The following is a 17300-nucleotide window of genomic DNA, read 5'->3' as shown; positions in this document are numbered from 1 at the left end:
CGCCCCGCCCCCTTTCATTTGCAGAGCCCCTGAAATCACTAGCCATGGGACTTCCTTCCCTACGGTCCCTGAAAAGGGTGGGAGTGGGGGCCTTTCTCATGAGCTGCCAGCATTATGGCTGATTCCATTAGCCCAGGCTTTCCCCCTAAGATGTCCACTAGCCAGTGCACTTCAGTCTACACATGGAAATTATTCAGATAATGATGATCCTTAAAAGGGGCGGGGGGAGGGGGCAAGTAGCTGGGCATGGTGCCACATGCCTTTAGTCCCAGCACTCAAGAGGCATAGGCAGGCAGGTCTCTGTGAGTTCAAAGCCAGCTTGTGCTGTCTCCTTCTTCTAACCCACTGAGTTCTGCTGGCTGGACTTGCGAGGGTCTCATGCAGGCAGCCAGCCGAGGCTCTAAAGAGTTTGTGAGTGTGACTGCCCTGCTTGTCCAGAGCAGAGCAGCTCACAGCTTCCGTCCCCATTCTCCAGCTCTTAGATTCTCTGCACTGTCTACTCCCATGTTCACTGTGTCTTGTGAGCCTTGGGGAGGCTCCTACAGATGGTACCACTTAGGGCTAAACAGGCTATAGTCTCAGCACTCTGGACAGTTTTATTATTATTATTATTATTATTATTATTATTATTATTTATTTGGGGGGGGAGCAGGGGCCATGTGAAGGTCATGACAATTTGTAGGGGTTGATTTTTGACTTCCACCATGTGGGAAGTCAAAAGTCATCGAACTCAGGTCGTCGGGTTTGGTGGTAAGAGTTTTACCCATTGGGCTCTCTGGGTAGGTTGACTCTCTGTACTGCTCCACTGGAAAAAGAGGCTTCTCTGGCCCAGGCTGAGAACATGTTTGCTGTTTCTTAAATGATTTAAAAAAAAAAAAAAAAAAGGCGTGAAAGTCCTTCTCAGCTTTGGGCAGTGTGTCCCCTCCACACTTCCTTAGTTTGCAGACCCTTGACCTTGGACTCCCAGTCTCAGACCAACCCTTCTGCAGAGCCCACGGAGGGACAGTCTCCACAGAGTGTCAGGCAGTCAGGACACATGGCCTAGAGCCGGTCAGCAGCTGAACCCATCCAAATCTTAAGAAATATAGCATGGCCGGGCGGTGGTGGCGCACGCCTTTGATCCCAGCACTTGGGAGGCAGAGGCAGGCAGATTTCTGAGTTCGAGGCCAGCCTGGTCTACAGAGTGAGTTCCAGGACAGCCAGGGCTACACGGAGAAACCCTGTCTCGAAAAACAAAAACAAAAAACAAACAAAAACAAAACAAACAAACAAACAAAAAAGAAATATAGCATGGCAAGAAGCAGAAGACCAGTCCTTCCTGGCAGCTGCTTCTGAGCCTCTGGACAGAGGGCATTTGAAGGCCGATACCCGACACTGTGGGTGCCTGTCCTGTGCATCCTGTGGTGTTGAACTGCATCCTCCCTCTCTGTCCACCAGCTGACTGTTACATTCCAAGTCCCAAAGACCAAAAGCACCTGCAGGTGTTTTCAGGAATCCTTATGCCCTCTGCCCTAAGTCAGCTCTGCCAATGAACTTCCCATAATGCTGACTTTACATTTTTATTTATCATTGTGTGTGTGCACCCATGATGCATGTGGCACGTGCATAGAGGTCAAGGGACAACTCTGCAGTCTTGGTTCTTCCCTTTCACTTTTCTGTAGGTTCCAAGAGATCAAACTCCAGCAGCCAGGCTCCTGCCTCAAGTACCTTTACCCTCAGAGACAGTTCACCGGCCCACACTCTTTTTCGTGGCTGAATAATATTTCATTGTTTGTCATGACAGTTCACACCTCTGTCTCTTATGTCCCCTTTTAACTATCAAGGGTAATGTTGCTCTCCCCATTTGAGGCTGAATTCTGTGTGGATAGATCTCTGGTTCTCCTAGTTCTGTGTTATATGTCTGACAGCAGAATAACTGGGCTAAGTAGAAACTTATGTGTTTAATACTTTGAGAAATTGCCAACTGATTTCCCAAGTGGGCTTTCTTGTTCACATTTCCACCAGCAATATTTGAGTGTCTTGGTTCCTATCTGTCCTTACTGACACTTGTGATAAGCCGATTTTGGGTGTAAATGACTCCTCTGTGTGTGTGTGTGTGTGTGTGTGTTAGATGCACACACATGTATTCGTATACACGTGCCTGCGTGATACAGAGACCAGAGGAAGACATCCAGTGTCCCACCCCATCACCCTCAGACTTGTTCTTTGAGATGGAAATTTTGACTGAACCTGGATCCCTAACCATCTTCCTATACCCACCCCCTGTCCTTGCTGGGTTGCAGGGAGTGCAGTCACTTTATGTATGGTGCTAGGATTTGAACTCAGGCTCAGGCTTGCACTGGAAGTGTTCTTAGCCATAGAACCCTTCTAATTAGACCTCCCACTAGGAGGTCCACAGTGGTACCTCACTGCAGCCGTGGTTTCTGGACCATGGATGACTAAAGATGCTAAGTTGCAGTCACAAGCCTCTTTTCCATGTCTGTTTAAGTGTGCCCATTTGAATTTCCCTTTTTTTTTTTGAGACAGGGTTTCTCTGTGTAGCCCTGGCTGTCCTGGAACTCACTCTGTAGACCAAGCTGGCCTCGAACTCAAAAATCCGCCTGCCTCTGCCTCCCAAGTGCTGGGATTAAAGGTGTGCGCCACCACTGCCCGGCTGAATTTCCCTTTTTAATGCTTCACTTTTATTTTATGTGCATGTGCGTTTTGCCTACACGTGTGTCTAAATGAGATCTTTTGAATCACTTGGAACTGGAGTTACAGACAGTTGTGAGCTGTCATGTGGTTGCTGGGACTTGAACCCCGGTCCTCTGGAAGAGCAGGCAGAGCTTTTAACTGTGGAGCCATCTCTCCAGCCCCTTTGCTGTGTTATTTGCTTTACAAACAGTACAGCGGTTAAGAGGGAAGGGAGGGCTCTTCCTCTGCTCAGATACTAGTTTTCCCTCTTAGATACACAGATGCTTTATGAAAATTGGGACGTTGAAAGAGCAGATACATCACTTAGAGAAATAAGTCCGGCAAGCCAGGTGACTCACAGCCCTGTAATCCCAGCATTAGGAGGACTGAGGTAGAAGGATCCTGAGTTCACGGCAAGCCAGGGATATACAGTGAGACCCTGTCAAAGGGAAGGAAGGAGAAATAACACATCCAAGTCTATTCACCATGAATCATTCATCACGCGGTAAAGGGGACACTTCACACATGGACTTCTTCCTATGTTCACTTCGTCCACCCAAAACCACCCTTTGCAGGAGCGTCAGCCACAGCCGGGACCGCGATCCTTTCGGAAGTTGCCATGTGGCAAGCACCATTCAGCGTGTCTCATTTTAAGCCCGTATAATCCTTCTGTAAGCACCCTCGCCCCTTCCTCTGGTTTGTGCCCCTCGCAAGGCTCCGGCTGTGGAGGGGTGGCGCTCAGACAGGCGCAAGCTTCTGGCTCTTGAGTCTGAGTGATTGACCACACACTATGGGGACCTTGGGAGCAGCTGGGGGCCTTTCTTCTCATCCGAAATCTCTTTGCTGGTTTATGACCCGAGCTGGGCTCTCAGCCTCATCATGCTCAAATCGGGTTGTTTAATTAGCCAATTCCCAGGGTCCTTTTTCTGCTCAAAAATCTCTGCTGTTTTGGCCACATCCCCTCCCCCCGGCTTTTCAAGACAGTTTTACAACCTATGGTCAGCTTCACTTAGGCCATCTTGGAAGGCCGCCTGAGCTTTGGGGGATTTAGAGACAGGTTTGTGTCAGATGTTCCCTGAATTCAAATCTCTACTCTGTTTGTTCCAGGCTACGTGGCCCTAGTAAGTCATTTATCCCATCTGAGAGAGACTCAGGCTTCTCAGCCATCCACTGATGTGCTGTGAGCCTGCTGAACAGATGCTGTCATATGCAAAATGACACATCACTGTCTTTTGGTTTGTTGTTTGTTTGTTTGTTTGTTTGTAAGACACGATCTCTCCATGTAGCTTTATCTTCCCTAAAACCTACTCTATAGACCAGGCTGGCCTCAAACTCAGAGATATCCACCTGCCTCTGCCTCCCATGTGCCAGGATTAAAGGTGTGGGTCACCACTGTCCAACTTAGTTGACTGTGCCTTTACTCAAGTTCAGTGAAAGTAAATAGTAAGAACGTAACAACCTGGGCTTCTGGGATGATTGTCTTCATTGTGGATATAAGGGGTCACTGACGGACAAATGAGGGCTCAGAATCGCACAGTGCAGCCAGGCAGTGGTGGCAAACACCTTTAATCCCAGCACTTGGGAGGCAGAGGCAGGTGGATCTCTAAGTTTGAGGCCAGCCTTGTCTACAGAGTGAGTTTCAGGACAGCCAGGACTACACAGAGAAACCCTGTCTCGAAAAACCAAAACAAACAAACAAAGACTCGCACAGTGCAAAGCCTCCTGGAGGATCTCCCACAAGACTTGCCAGAGGATCCATGAACCGAACATACAGTTTAGTTACATATCAGTGAGTCTTAGAATTATCTAGACTCTAAAATCTTACAAGACAAAAATATATAATTCTATTTTTTTCCCTCAAAGATGCTTGCTTCTCTGCAGAGAAACATAAATATCTGTTTTCAAGTTATTTAAAAAGCAGCCAAAAGACCTAGGAAAATGAAATCAAGTCTGAAACATTGATACCACAATTTAAGGCTGGCTATGATGCTGCAGCCCATAATCCCAGCACTCAGGTGGAGGGAGAAGGATCAGGGATTCAAGGTTATCCTTGACTATATGGAGCTCAAGGCAAGCCTTAGGTATGTAATGAGTATGAGTCCAGCCTGGGCTACATGAGTGCCCATCTCAAAAGCAACAACAACAACCACAAAAATTTACTAGCCATGAAAAAACACCCATCCAATATTCCATTCCGAGGCTTGAGAATATATTTGATGTTATAAACGCTATACTTTAATTTTTTTTTCTTTATTGGTATATTTTGTGTGGCGGTGTGGGTACATACCACGGTCTTTGTGCAGAAGTCAAAGGACAACTTTCTGGAGGCAGTTCTCACTGTCACCAAATTCAGCCAGGGCCCAAGTTCAGGTCCTCAGGCTTGGGCTTGGCAGCAATCACCTCTACACGGTGAGCCAACTTGTCTGCCCTTCTTTAAATTCTAAAAGTTACATTTGTTGATTAATTGTGTGCGTGTGCGTGTGCGTGTATGCACAAGCACCTCGGTGCACATGTGGAGGTCAGAGGACAACTTGCAGGAGTTGGTTCTGTCCTTCCAAGATGTGGGTTCTGGGATGGCACTGAGGTCCCTAGGTGTGGCAACAGGTGGGCCTTGCCAGGGAGGAGTCGGAGACCAGAATGGTGGTCAGATAATGTCATGAAGGGGTGAATGGTTTTATTGCAAGCTACATGTTTTAATGAGACCAGAGGTTCTTACTGCCAGCCTAGGGGTGGATTTATACCAACTGCCTTATTCTGTTCTGAGGCGGCCAGTGCAGAGACCTGCCCCATGCACAGCTGAGTCTGAAGGCGGAACCTGGAGGGCACACTGCTGACCTCTTCCCCTCCACTGAAACTTTGTGTCTGAAGATTTGCTCCTAGCAACCTCTACTTCCCTCAGAACACACCCCTTGTCGCCCTCCCCACCCCCCATCTCTGCTGAGCCAGGCTTTGGTAGGCTGTGTTCGATACATGGTATCCTTAGAGCTTGCCTGACTTCAGTTTCACCTCTGATGAGCCGGCCATCTTAAACGCCCCAGCCTTCGCATGCGTCTGTTTCAGGAGGGTCACTGACTGGTGGCCTTCCAGAAGAAAACGTCACAACATTTGTTCAGGAGCATAGCAGTCCCCCACTGTTAAATTCCTTTCCAGTCCGGAAAGAAAGGCAAAACAACATGTAGGGGTCAGACGTCTCTGGGAACACTCCAGAAGGGGAATGTTTTGGGGCTCACCGGCTACAGTTCTCAGGGGAAAGCAGAGAACCTGTTCAGGCCTTTCCTGAGGTTCCAGGCAGATGACGCAGGGATCAGCTTGGGCTTGTAAATTGCAGGAAGTCCCCTTCTGAAGATGGTCCTGCAAGCTGCATCAGGAAGGGGTGCCATCCAGGGTCACAAATTGCCCTGTGGCTTTTCAGGACTTTATGATCTCTCGTGCTTCCTCCACAGTGGGGTGCAGGATGCCTCTTAACACCTCATTAAGGATGTTTTTTAACCAAATGCGAATAATAAAAAGCATTTTTATTCAGAATCCTCTCCTCTGGAGTATAAAAAGATGTCATAAAATGGAAATGTCCCTGAAGCCACAGCTTTGGTGAATTCATTAAAACGGCTATGATGGCAGGTTGCTGGGTCCCCTGGTGGGACACCGTCTCTCTTCTATCTCTCTTCTGTGAAGGCACCTTTAGTTTCTATGGGGGAGGAACACACACACTACACACACACACACACACACACACACACACACACACACACACACTGTGAGACCCATTGTCCTTGTCCTGTGGTGTCGTCACCATATGGAACTTTCTTTCTCTGATCACAACTGGCCATTCCAGGACATTGCTTAATACAGTGTCCGCTATGACATCTACAGGGACCAAATGGATTTATTTGACTATTTAGTTTTGAGGCAGGATCTCTGACCGGCCTAGGATCTGTAGCAATCCTGCCTCTGTACCCCAGAACTCCACACCTGGCTAGATTTTTGTCGTTATTGTTTTTACATTTATTTGTGTGTGTGTGTGTGTGTGTGTGTGTGTGTGTGTGTGTGTGTGTGTGTTAGTATGCACATACCTGCAGACGTCAGAGAGCAACTTTCAGAAGTCCTGTTCTTTCCTTCCACTTTGTGGGCTCCAGGGATCGAACTTGGGTTGTCATGTTTGGTGGCAAGCTCCATTACTTGGTGAACCATCTTTCCAACACTGTTTTTTTTGTTTATTTTTCCTTCCTTCCCTCCTCTTTCACCTCTTCCTCCTCCTCCTCTTCTTCCTCCTCCTCTTCTTCCTCCTCCTCTTCTTCCTCCTCCTTTAATTCTTCCTCTTCTACCTCTACCTCCTCATCCTCTTCTTCCTCTTTCACCTCTTCTTCCTCCTCCTCTTCTTCCTCCTCCTCCAGAGCACAACTGTAAAGCCCTATGCAGTTAGGGAGCACTTCCTTGTGCCACAGAGGTTGTCTTTGCTTCTGGAGGCCCTGGTACAGTGGCAACACAGTCCTATGGTTCTAGAATTTTGAAAAATGATTTTCAAACTCTGTAGCCAAGGATGACCTTGGAACACATTCTTCAACCACTACCTCCTCTGGGACTGTAGGCCTGTGTTATCAACCCTAGTTTATGCTGTGCTGGGATTGGACCCAGGCCTTTGCTCACTCGGCAAGCACTGTGCCAACTGAGCTGCACCCCAAACCCAGACCTTTTTAAAAAAAACTTTTGAGACAGGGTCTCACTGTATAGACCAGGCTGGGCTCAAACTTAACAGCAATCCTCCTGCCTCTGACTCTCCAGAGCTGGGGTTATCCACATGTATGTACCATTGTACTTGGCAAAGCCAATAGAGCCTGAACTCATCTATATCAATCTTCCTTATTGTGCCTGGTGCATGATGGGAGAATGGGCATGCCACAGCAAACATGCATCCCCAGAACCAATAGCTTTCAGAATGACATCATTCTTCTCTAAAGGAAAGGGAATGGTTTGGTGGGGTGCAGGCCATGCTTGCCACAGAATCCCTGGCCCTCCACATAGATGCCAGGATCACCCCTACATTGTGTTGGAACCTTAACTACCTCCAGGCATTGCCAGCTAGCACTGACTAGGCCCTGAGCCAGGCCACATTCTAAATGAACCCCAGCACCTTCCCAGGCCTTGGTTTGCAATAGAATGTTACCTGTTCCACACAGGCAGCTGTAAAGTAAGAATACACACTCCTGTCACATAGTAGGGCCTCAATAAAAGTGAACTGTTTGCTGAGCCAGGGGTTAGCGCCAAACCTCCACAAATCTCAAAGCTGCAAAGTTCTCTGGAGAGGACTTTGGGGTGGGGGGTGAAGGTGGGGGTAGGGGTGGGGTGGGGTGGGCTAGCACATGTTTTTCTGGGCTCCCCCTCTGAACTGGAGGTACCCTGAGTTTGGTGGAAAATCCCACTGCCTTCTGATTCTGGTGGTCCTAGGTAGTCAGACACCGCCATGCTGAGTTTGACCAGCCACTGTTATGAATTCCCGGCCAGGCAAAGAAGGGGTCCAGAAACAGAGAAAATCAGTCTTGGTTTCTCAGCAGGCAAGAGAAGTTGAGAACTGCAGACAGATTCCCTGGAGTCTTGTATCACCAATGTTAACAAAAGATCTGCTCATTACTGGCCCCAAAGTCTTTCCTCCAGCACTTAATATTTTTTTTTTCTTTTGGAGACAGGGCCTCACACTATGTCTCATGTGAGCCTAGAACTCACAGAAATCCTCCTGCCTAAACCTCCCAGGAGTTTAACAGGCATATGCTACCATGCCTAGTTCCAAAGTCTCTTTTCGTGGTGAGTTTCTCAGAAGCTCCCCAAAATTCCAATTTCAGTAGGGAACAGAAAGGCGGAAGGATGTGGCCCAGTGGCCAGTGACTGACTGACTGGTGGGCATGAGACCCTAGGCTTCATTGCTAGCACTGCAGAAAGAAAAGAGAGAGGAGAGGAATGGAGGGAGGGGAGGACCTCGGTGCTCAGGCCTCACAGTGCAGAGGATAGCTAAGGTGTAGCCTTCAGCTTTACCGCCTTCAGTTTCTTCACCTGTCAAGTATGAATTAATGCTAGCACCAAGCCCTCACAAGGCAAGGCCCCATCTAATCCCCAACATATATGGGCACCAAACCCAGGAGTTCGTGAAAACAGAAAGATCAAATAAAGGGCTGACTTTGAGCTGGCAAGGTGGCTAAGTAGGTTAGGGTACTTGCTGCCAAGCCAGGAAACCTGGTTTATCCCTCAGTCGAGGGAGAGCCCAGGCATGCCCTGGCCCAGAGATGGAGTCAAGGTCTCTCTAGAAAGATCTGGGTTCCTAGAACTCACTCTGTAGACCAGGCTGGCCTTGAACTCCCAGAGATCCACCTGCCTCTGCCTCTCAAGTGCTGGGGTTAAAGTTGTGCCCATCACACCTGACCCTAAATCAAATGCAATTTTAAAATTAAAAAACGGAGAGCTGTCCTTGGCTGGTGCCTGGCACACAGTAGGCCTTGACAAATGGCACCAGATAAAAAACAGACCACTATGAAACCCATTCCACCTAAGGTGCAGCGGAAAGCAGTGTCCATAGGCTTGCCCGATTAGCCTTGGGGCTCTTTTCACTGCCTGTTCCAGGAAACTCGCCCAATCTGGGCAAACAGGGACAGCTGTCCACCAAAACTGATGGCTTTGGAAGTGATTTTCTGGTTCAGTTTCCCAGGCCAGGGCCCCAGGAGGGTGAGACTGTGCCGTGCTGGTGGCTGGGGCAAGGCCATGAGCCCCCACACCACATGGGTACTGGGGAGACAGTGTGCTCCCTGAGAGTCAAGGGAGGTTTACAAGCATTCTTCTGAAGGTTTAATGGTCCAGGGTGATTTATCTTATGTGGCGAGTCACTGCTATAGAGAGAAACCTGCCCCTCCAAGCCCCTGCCTTCCTTTATAGCCCAAGCTTTCATCCACCCAGCGTTGTCTCCGTCCTCCATAAATAACTTTCTTAAGGCCACACAAAGGCAGGGCCTGTCCATCTGCAAGACTGGACATCTCAAAGAGCTGAGAACGCTCTCCTAACTGGCTCACCCAGAGCATGGGGGTGTGCATACTTAGCAGGGTCCACGGGGGACAGTGATCTTCTTTGCACCGTGGAGTGGGCTTTGCTCCTGGAGCACGAGTGTTCACTGCCAGGCTACAAACTGCCTCCCAGTGGCACGGAATGTTCTAGGTCACTGGAACCTGTTTAATTTCTATTCCTGTGAAGGTCAACAGAAAAGTTGGATATTTGGAATAAACTAACTTTTAGAATTCAAAAGCAAAACAAAAAAATGAAAATAGTAACCCGGGTAGGTGACATTGCCCAGTGGGTAAAGGCGTTTGTCATCAAACCTGGGGACCTGGGTTCAATCTCTGACACCCACATGATAGAAGAAAAGAAGCAACTGCCAAAAGTGTTTCTCTGCTTGCCACACCTGTGCCTTAGCATGTACGTGTGCACGCATGTGTGCATGTGTGCGCGAGTGTATGTGTGCACACACACACACAAATGTAATAATTTTTAAAACTGTATGAATGTTCAATTGTAGGTGAGGATTCATGTCTGCAGACCTAGCATTCAAAGGTTAAAGCAGGAGGCTCGTAAGTCCACAAGTTCAAGGCCAGCCTGCCTACATAGAAAGATTGTGTCTCAACCCCTGTCCCCTCCCAAAATGTTAAATTGCAGAATCATTGTATCCCACATAAAGACTGAAGAGAGGGCTGGGATATAACTCAGGAGCAGAGCACAGGCTGAGCATGTGAGTGGCCTGAGGTTTGTCACTGGCTCTGCAAAATACAAACAACAATGGACAGGAAGATGACATCATTCAAATCATTCAAACTGTGTGAAACCTGCTGGGTGTTGGAGTTGTCTAAAATGCCAGCACTCAGGAGGCTGAGGCTGGAGAATCACTATGAGGCCAGACTGGAATAAAGAGTGGGTTCCAGTTAGCCATGGCTACACAGACAGACCTTGTCTTAGAAAAAAAAGAGTATAGCTGGGCGGTGGTGGCGCATGCCTTTGATCCCAGCACTTGGGAGGCAGAAGCAGGCGGATTTCTGAGTTCGAGGCCAGCCTGGTCTACAGAGTGAGTTCCAGGACAGCCAGGGCTACACAGAGAAACCCTGTCTCAAAAAAAACCAAAACCAAAACAAAAAAAAAAAAAAGAAAAAAAGAAAAAAGAAAAAAAGAGTATAAAATTCAAGGTGAGGGGCTGGTGAGGTGACCCAGCGGATAAAGGCCCCTGCTGCCAAGCCCGATGACCTGAGCTGAATCCCTAGATACTGTCAGATGGAAGGGGAGATCCAACTTCCACAAGTGCTCCTCTGACTTCGACTTGGATATCATGGTATGTGTGTGTGTGCATGTTCACATGCACAAATAACATAATTAAAGGTGACTAGCATATACGGCCCCTCAGTGCTGGCACTTAGTCCAGCCTTTCCTCACAGACAGCCACAATTTGTACTTCTATAGGCTATCCCAGGCTGCCTTCTGCAGGAAAGTGTGTGTGTGTGTGTGTTTGTTTGTGTGTGCATGTGTGTATGTGTATACATATATTTGTCCGTGCAGATATATGTAATATGTGTTATATATGTGTGTATGCTTGTGTGCATATATGTGCGTGTTCATGTACATTCATGGATGTGTGTATGTATCTTGAAGGTATGATTCAGAGATAGACCATTTGCCTAGTACGCTGGGTTTCATCCCAACGCTACCAAATGAACGGAAAAAAGTACATATAACTTTTTTAAAAAATCAGCAATGGTTTCCTGGCAGTGGTGGCGCACACCTTTACAGATCTCTACGTTTGAGGCCAGCCTGGACTACAGAGTGAGTTCCAGAACAGAGAAACCCCATCTTGAAAACCCAAAAGGGGTGGAGTGGGGGACAGGGCTATAGACACTAGGTACATCTCGTCAAGTTTTCGTTTTAACTTCAAAGTTGTCCCGTTTTGTGTCTTACGTTTATTTATTTACAAGGGATGAAACTCTTGAGCAAATTTAGACTTTGTTCCCAACTCAACAGAAATTGGCATGTGATAAGACTGGACAGGACAGCTGTCAAACAGGATTTTGCTAGAAATTCTGTGAACGCAGCCAAGAAGAATAAAGTCTGGAACCGGTTAGGAGAAAAACAGCCACAGATTAAAAAGCTGGAGAAGGCAGAAAGGGAACTCCCACAGAGCCTGACAGGAGGATGAGTGTTGTTACCACAGCCAGCCTCTGGCCCCAGTCAGGATTGTTTTCTTTGTCTGAGACAGGGTTTCCCTGGGAATCCCAGGTTGTCCTAGAGCTCTGTAGACCAGGCTGGCCTCAGACTCAGAGATCTGCCTGCCTCTGCTGGGATTAAAGGTATTTATTACCACCAGCCAGCCAGAGTCAGGGTTTTTAGAAAAGAATTGAATGGGCTGGAGCCACAGCTCGTGGGTTAAGAGGACCCAGTTTCTAGAGGATGCCAGTTCGATTCCCAGCACCCACATGGCAGCTGGCAACAATTTGAAATTCCAGTTCCAGGTGACCCAATGCCTTCTTCTGGCCTCTGTGGTATGAGACACGTGTGCCACGCAGACATACATGAAACAAAAACCTCCGTGCACTAACATAAAAATAAATACATAATAAATAAATCTTAAAATAATTTAGCAATTAATCTGAGAGTGATTGGCCACACCTTTAATCCTAATTCTCTGGAGACAGAGGCAGGGGGATTTCATTTCTTAGGTAATATCCAATGGTCCACATTGTGGTTTTCGTTTTGTTTTCTTAAGTCAGGATCTCATTGTGTAGCCTTGGCTTGTCCTGGAACTTGCTATGTAGAACAGACTAGCTTTAAATTCACAGAGATCCACCTGCCTCAGCCTCCTGAGTTCGAGTTCTGGTATTAAAAACATGCACATCAAACTCAGTTTTGCTTTATGCGTGTGTGTGTGTGTGTGTGTGTGTGTGTGTGTGTGTGTGACAGAATGTCTCTCTGTGTGTGCCTGAGGCCAGAAGGGGACATCAGCTCCCCAGGGGCTGGAGTGAGCAGGGCTGTGAGCTGCCTGAAGTGGATGCTGGAAAGTGACCTTAGGGGAGCAGAGGCACTCTTTACCCCTGCGCTGTCTCTCCGGCTCTAACCTTGTTTGTTTGTTTGTTTTGTTTTGTTTTGTTTTGTTTTTTGAGTCACAGTCTTCATTGGCCTGGAGCTTGCCTGTTAGATTGGGCTGACCACCAGTGAGCCCCAGGAATCACTCCGCCTCCGTCTTCCCTGTGCTGGATTATGCATCTATACCATTACACCTGGCTTTGTTTGCTTGTTTGTTTTTGAGACAGGGTCTTCCTACCATGTAGCTCTCACTCTCCTGGAACTCACTATGTAGACAAGGCTGGCCTGGAACTCACAGAGACCCATCTGCCTCTGCCCTCCTAGTGCTGGGACTAAAGGCGTGCGCCACCACTGTCCAGCTTCACACCTGGCTTTTCACCTGAGCTCGACTCTGGGCCTCATGCTTGCTTACAAGAAGGCAAGCGGTGGTGGTGCACGCCTTTAATTCCAGCATTTGGGAGGCAGAGGCAGGCGGGTTTCTGGGTTCGAGGCCAGCCTGGTCTACAGAGTGAGTTCTAGGACAGCCAGGGCTACACAGAGAAACCCTGTCTCGAAAAACCAAAAAAAAAAAGAAGGCAAGCACCTTACTGACTGAGCATCCCCTGCCTCTGACTCCATAAAGGTCCAACAGTTAAACAATGGTATTCATTTGTAATCGGCAATAATACAGGCTATAGGCCATCTCCATTCTTCTAGAATGTTCTTCAGTTCACTCCTTCCAATCCGTTTTCAGCAATTCTGGGACCGCCTCACTGACAATCTCTCTCTGACTGACTTCACCAGCAATTTGCTTTGCATTTTCTGGAAGCTACCTTGGTGAATCACACAGAGTGCCTCGTTCTTTTTATCCAGATGGAAGCCACCACCCCAGGGTTTGCGTTCCTAAGTTATTTTCTCTTTTCTTTCATGTAGGTGTGTTTGTTTATTGTTTGTTTGTTTTTTTCCTTTTTTAGATAAGATCTCATTATGTAGCCCAGGCTACCCTCAGCTCTCATTTTCCTTCTGTGGCCTCCCAAATGCTGGGGTTATATGCCTGGTTATTTTCTTACATTTTAATGAATTAAAATGAATTACTTAATTTTTAATGAATTAATTAATGAATTACTTGTATGTGTGGTCATGAACATGTGGGGGATGGGCGGCACCCTCATGAGTCATCCTTGGAAATACCACATCCTTTGAGACACAGGGTCTCTCATTGGCCTGGGCTCACCAATCCTCCTGTCTCCACGTCCCCAGCAGTAGCCACACAAGTGGGCTTTATGGCATAAACAGATCCTGGAAACGAACTGGGCTCCTTAAGCTTGTATGGCAAGCGACTTTTTTTGTTTGTTTGTTTTTTTGTTTTTTTTTGGTTTTTTTTTTTTTTGTTTTTTGTTTTTGTTTGTTTGTTTGTTTTTTTCGAGACAGGGTTTCTCTGTGTAGCCCCGGCTGTCCTGGAACTCACTCTGTAGACCAGGCTGGCCTCGAACTCAGAAATCCGCCTGCCTCTGCCTCCCAAGTGCTGAGATTAAAGGCGTGCGCCACCACCACCCGGCTGGCAGGCGACTTATCAACTGAGCCAGATCTCACTGGCCCCACTTTAAATTTTGTTTTCTTTTTTTGAGACTTTTTTTTTTTTCTCACAAAGCAACATTTCTAGAAACCCACCTGCCTCTGCCTTCTGGGTGCCCCGATTAAAGGTGTGGCCACTTCAGCAAGTCTGTGGTGAAAATGTTACTGTTACTAATAATACACAGATACATTATCCTTCAAAACTTAAAAAAACAAAACCAGGTTAGGCTGGGGCTGGTGGTACACGCCTCTAATCCAGCACTTCAGAGGCAGATGTTGCCTCAGAGCCCTCGGCTGTTAATCTGGGACCAGGGTTCAGGGTTTCGAGCCTTCCCAAAGCGGGTCCAGCTGGCAGCAGCCTGGAGAGAGCACAGGTGGCCAGTGTTTGCCATCGGTCCCCGAGCCGTCTCTGTGTGCAGCTCCCAGCTCAGGGTATGCAGGCAGCCTTCTTGGTGCAGCATAACCTCACTGTGATCTGGGATCACCTGGAAGCTCACCTGGAAGCTCACACCAATGAACAATGGATGTGTAAGCGGCTTCCCTTCTCTCTCATGTCCTCCCATGAGTGTCCCTGTCTCATGCCCATCTAAAAGCATGGGGACACTTAGTCTGTCTTCAGATATCTGAAAGCTAAGTGCATGCTGTAACAATCTAAACCTTGTGCTGTCAGGCTGGAAGCCCAGGTGTCCTGAGAGTCTGTATTGTGCTCGGTTTAACAGAACAGAAGTTACTATAGTCCCAGCCTCTTACTCCAGCTCAGAACCTTGGGCAGAACCTCTCCCCCATTCTGAGGATGACTTATAGACTGACTCAGAGGCACCAGGCACCTGTCTGAAGGAGTGTCACATACAGACCGTCCTGCTAAAGGGCCGCCTCCTGGACTGGCAAGAGGCACCTGATGACCTGAGTTTAATTCTTAGGATCAATTGGTGGACGGACAGAAATGAATTACCTCTACATGTTGGCCATGGCCCTCGTGCACCTGCAAAGATGCATACATACAAGCACGCACACACATACACTAAATGTCAAAAAAAATTTTTTTTTTGTTCAAAAAGGGTCTTTCTATGTAGCCTTGGCTTTCCTAAAATTTACTATGTAGACCAGGCTAGCCTCAAACACAGAGATCCACCTGCTTCTGCTTCCAAAGTGCCAAAATTAAAAACCAAACAAAACAACAATAAATATATCCTTCCTTCATAAGGATATTGTGACTAGCCGGGCGGTGGTGGCGCATGCCTTTAATCCCAGCACTTGGGAGGCAGAGGCAGGTGGAATTCTGAGTTCGAGGCCAGCCTGGTCTACAGAGTGAGCTCCAGGACAGCCAGGGCTACACAGAGAAACCCTGTCTCGAAAAAAACCAAAAAACAAAACAAAAACAAAACAAAACAAAAAAAAAAAGCCCAAAAAAAGGATATTGTGTTTAAAATTCATGTACATGCATAAATTGTCACAGTGAAACCCATCATTACATAGAATTAAAATATGCTAGGGGCTGGGAAGATGTCTCAGTGGGTAAGAACATATACTGTCAGCTGGGCATGGTGGTGCGCATCTTTAACTCCAGGACTCTGGGGACAGAGGCAGGTGGATCTGTGTGTTCGAGGCCAGCCTAGTCTACAGAGCAAGCTCCAGGACAGCCAGGGCCACACACAGAAACCCTGTCTTGAAAACAAGAACATCAACAAAAAAAGAATGTATACTGCCGTACAGAGGACCTGAGTTCAGATCCCAACACCCTTGTCAGGCCTCACAGCTGCCTGGAATTTCAGTGTATAGGAGTCTACAGTCCTTCTGTCTCCTCAGACATCAGCACTCACAGTCACAGGAGCATGTGCACACACAACACACCCACAGGCACCTACACTCACATGCACACAAGCATGCGCACACACAATACACCCACAGATGCCTGTACTCACATGTGAACACACTCAATACACCTATAGGCACCTGTACTCACACGTGTACACACACACAATATACCCATAAGCACCTATATAAATTTTTTTTGACACGGTCTCTCCACATAGCCCTAGCTATCCCAAAACTTAGTAAGTGGAACAGGCTGGCCTCAGAGTCTCCTTCCTCTGCCTCCCAAGCACTGGGATTAAAAGTGTGCACCATCATTCCAGACACACATGCGCACACACACCCATTTTTTAAATTAATCTTAAGACCAGGCATGGTAGTATATCCCTTTAAGCCAAGCACTCAAGAGGCAGAGACAGACGACAGATCTGTGAGGTTGAGGCCAGTCTGACCTACAGAGCCAGTTCCTTGACAGCCAGGGCTACGCAGAGAAACTATCTCAAAAGACCAAACCAAACAAACAAGACCTGCTTCCTTCTGACTTTCTGCTACAGGATGTGAGAGGTTTAGCTTAGACAGCTCATGCGGCCTACTTTAAAAACAAAACAAAAACAAAAAAACCTGGTGCTTGCTTCGGCAGCACAAATACTGAAATTGGAATGATACAGAGAAGATTAGCACGACTCCTGTGCTTGCTCAAGAATGACGTGTAAATTCGTGAGTGTTCCATATTGAAAAATAAATAAATAACTCTGGGGCAGGGATGAAGCTCTGCTGGTAGGATGCTTACAGGCATGCAGGAAGCCCTGGGTCTGACCAGCACCAAAAAGCCAGCGTGGCTTCCACCTGAGATGCCAGCATGGCATACACTTGAGATACCAGCGTGGCACACACCTGAGATGCCAGCGTGGTACACACCTGAGATGCCATCGTGGTACACACCTGAGATGCCAGCGTGGCACGCACCTGAGATGCCAGCGTGGTACACACCTGAGATGCCAGCGTGGCACGCACCTGAGATGCCAGCGTGGCACACACCTGAGATGCCAGCGTGGTACGCACCTGAGATGCCAGCGTGGCACACACCTGAGATGCCAGCGTGGCACACACCTGAGATGCCAGCGTGGTACACACCTGAGATGCCAGCGTGGCACACACCTGAGATGCCA

The 17300-nt window shown here is 47.8% G+C and overlaps 1 non-coding gene across 1 annotated transcript; it reads left to right on the top strand.

The window, feature by feature from the left end:
* Positions 1–16755: 16755 nt before the first annotated feature.
* On the top strand, positions 16756–16867 carry LOC117704894 (U6 spliceosomal RNA). Its single transcript, XR_004606398.1, has one exon. It is a non-coding gene; the product is annotated as a U6 spliceosomal RNA (small nuclear RNA).
* Positions 16868–17300: the final 433 nt, after the last annotated feature.

This window comes from Arvicanthis niloticus, chromosome 2 (assembly GCF_011762505.2).
Source record: "Arvicanthis niloticus isolate mArvNil1 chromosome 2, mArvNil1.pat.X, whole genome shotgun sequence".
NCBI classification, from domain to species: domain Eukaryota; kingdom Metazoa; phylum Chordata; class Mammalia; order Rodentia; family Muridae; genus Arvicanthis; species Arvicanthis niloticus.
The sequence above is the reverse complement of the archived record's forward strand: the minus strand, read 5'-3'. Positions and strand labels throughout refer to the sequence as shown.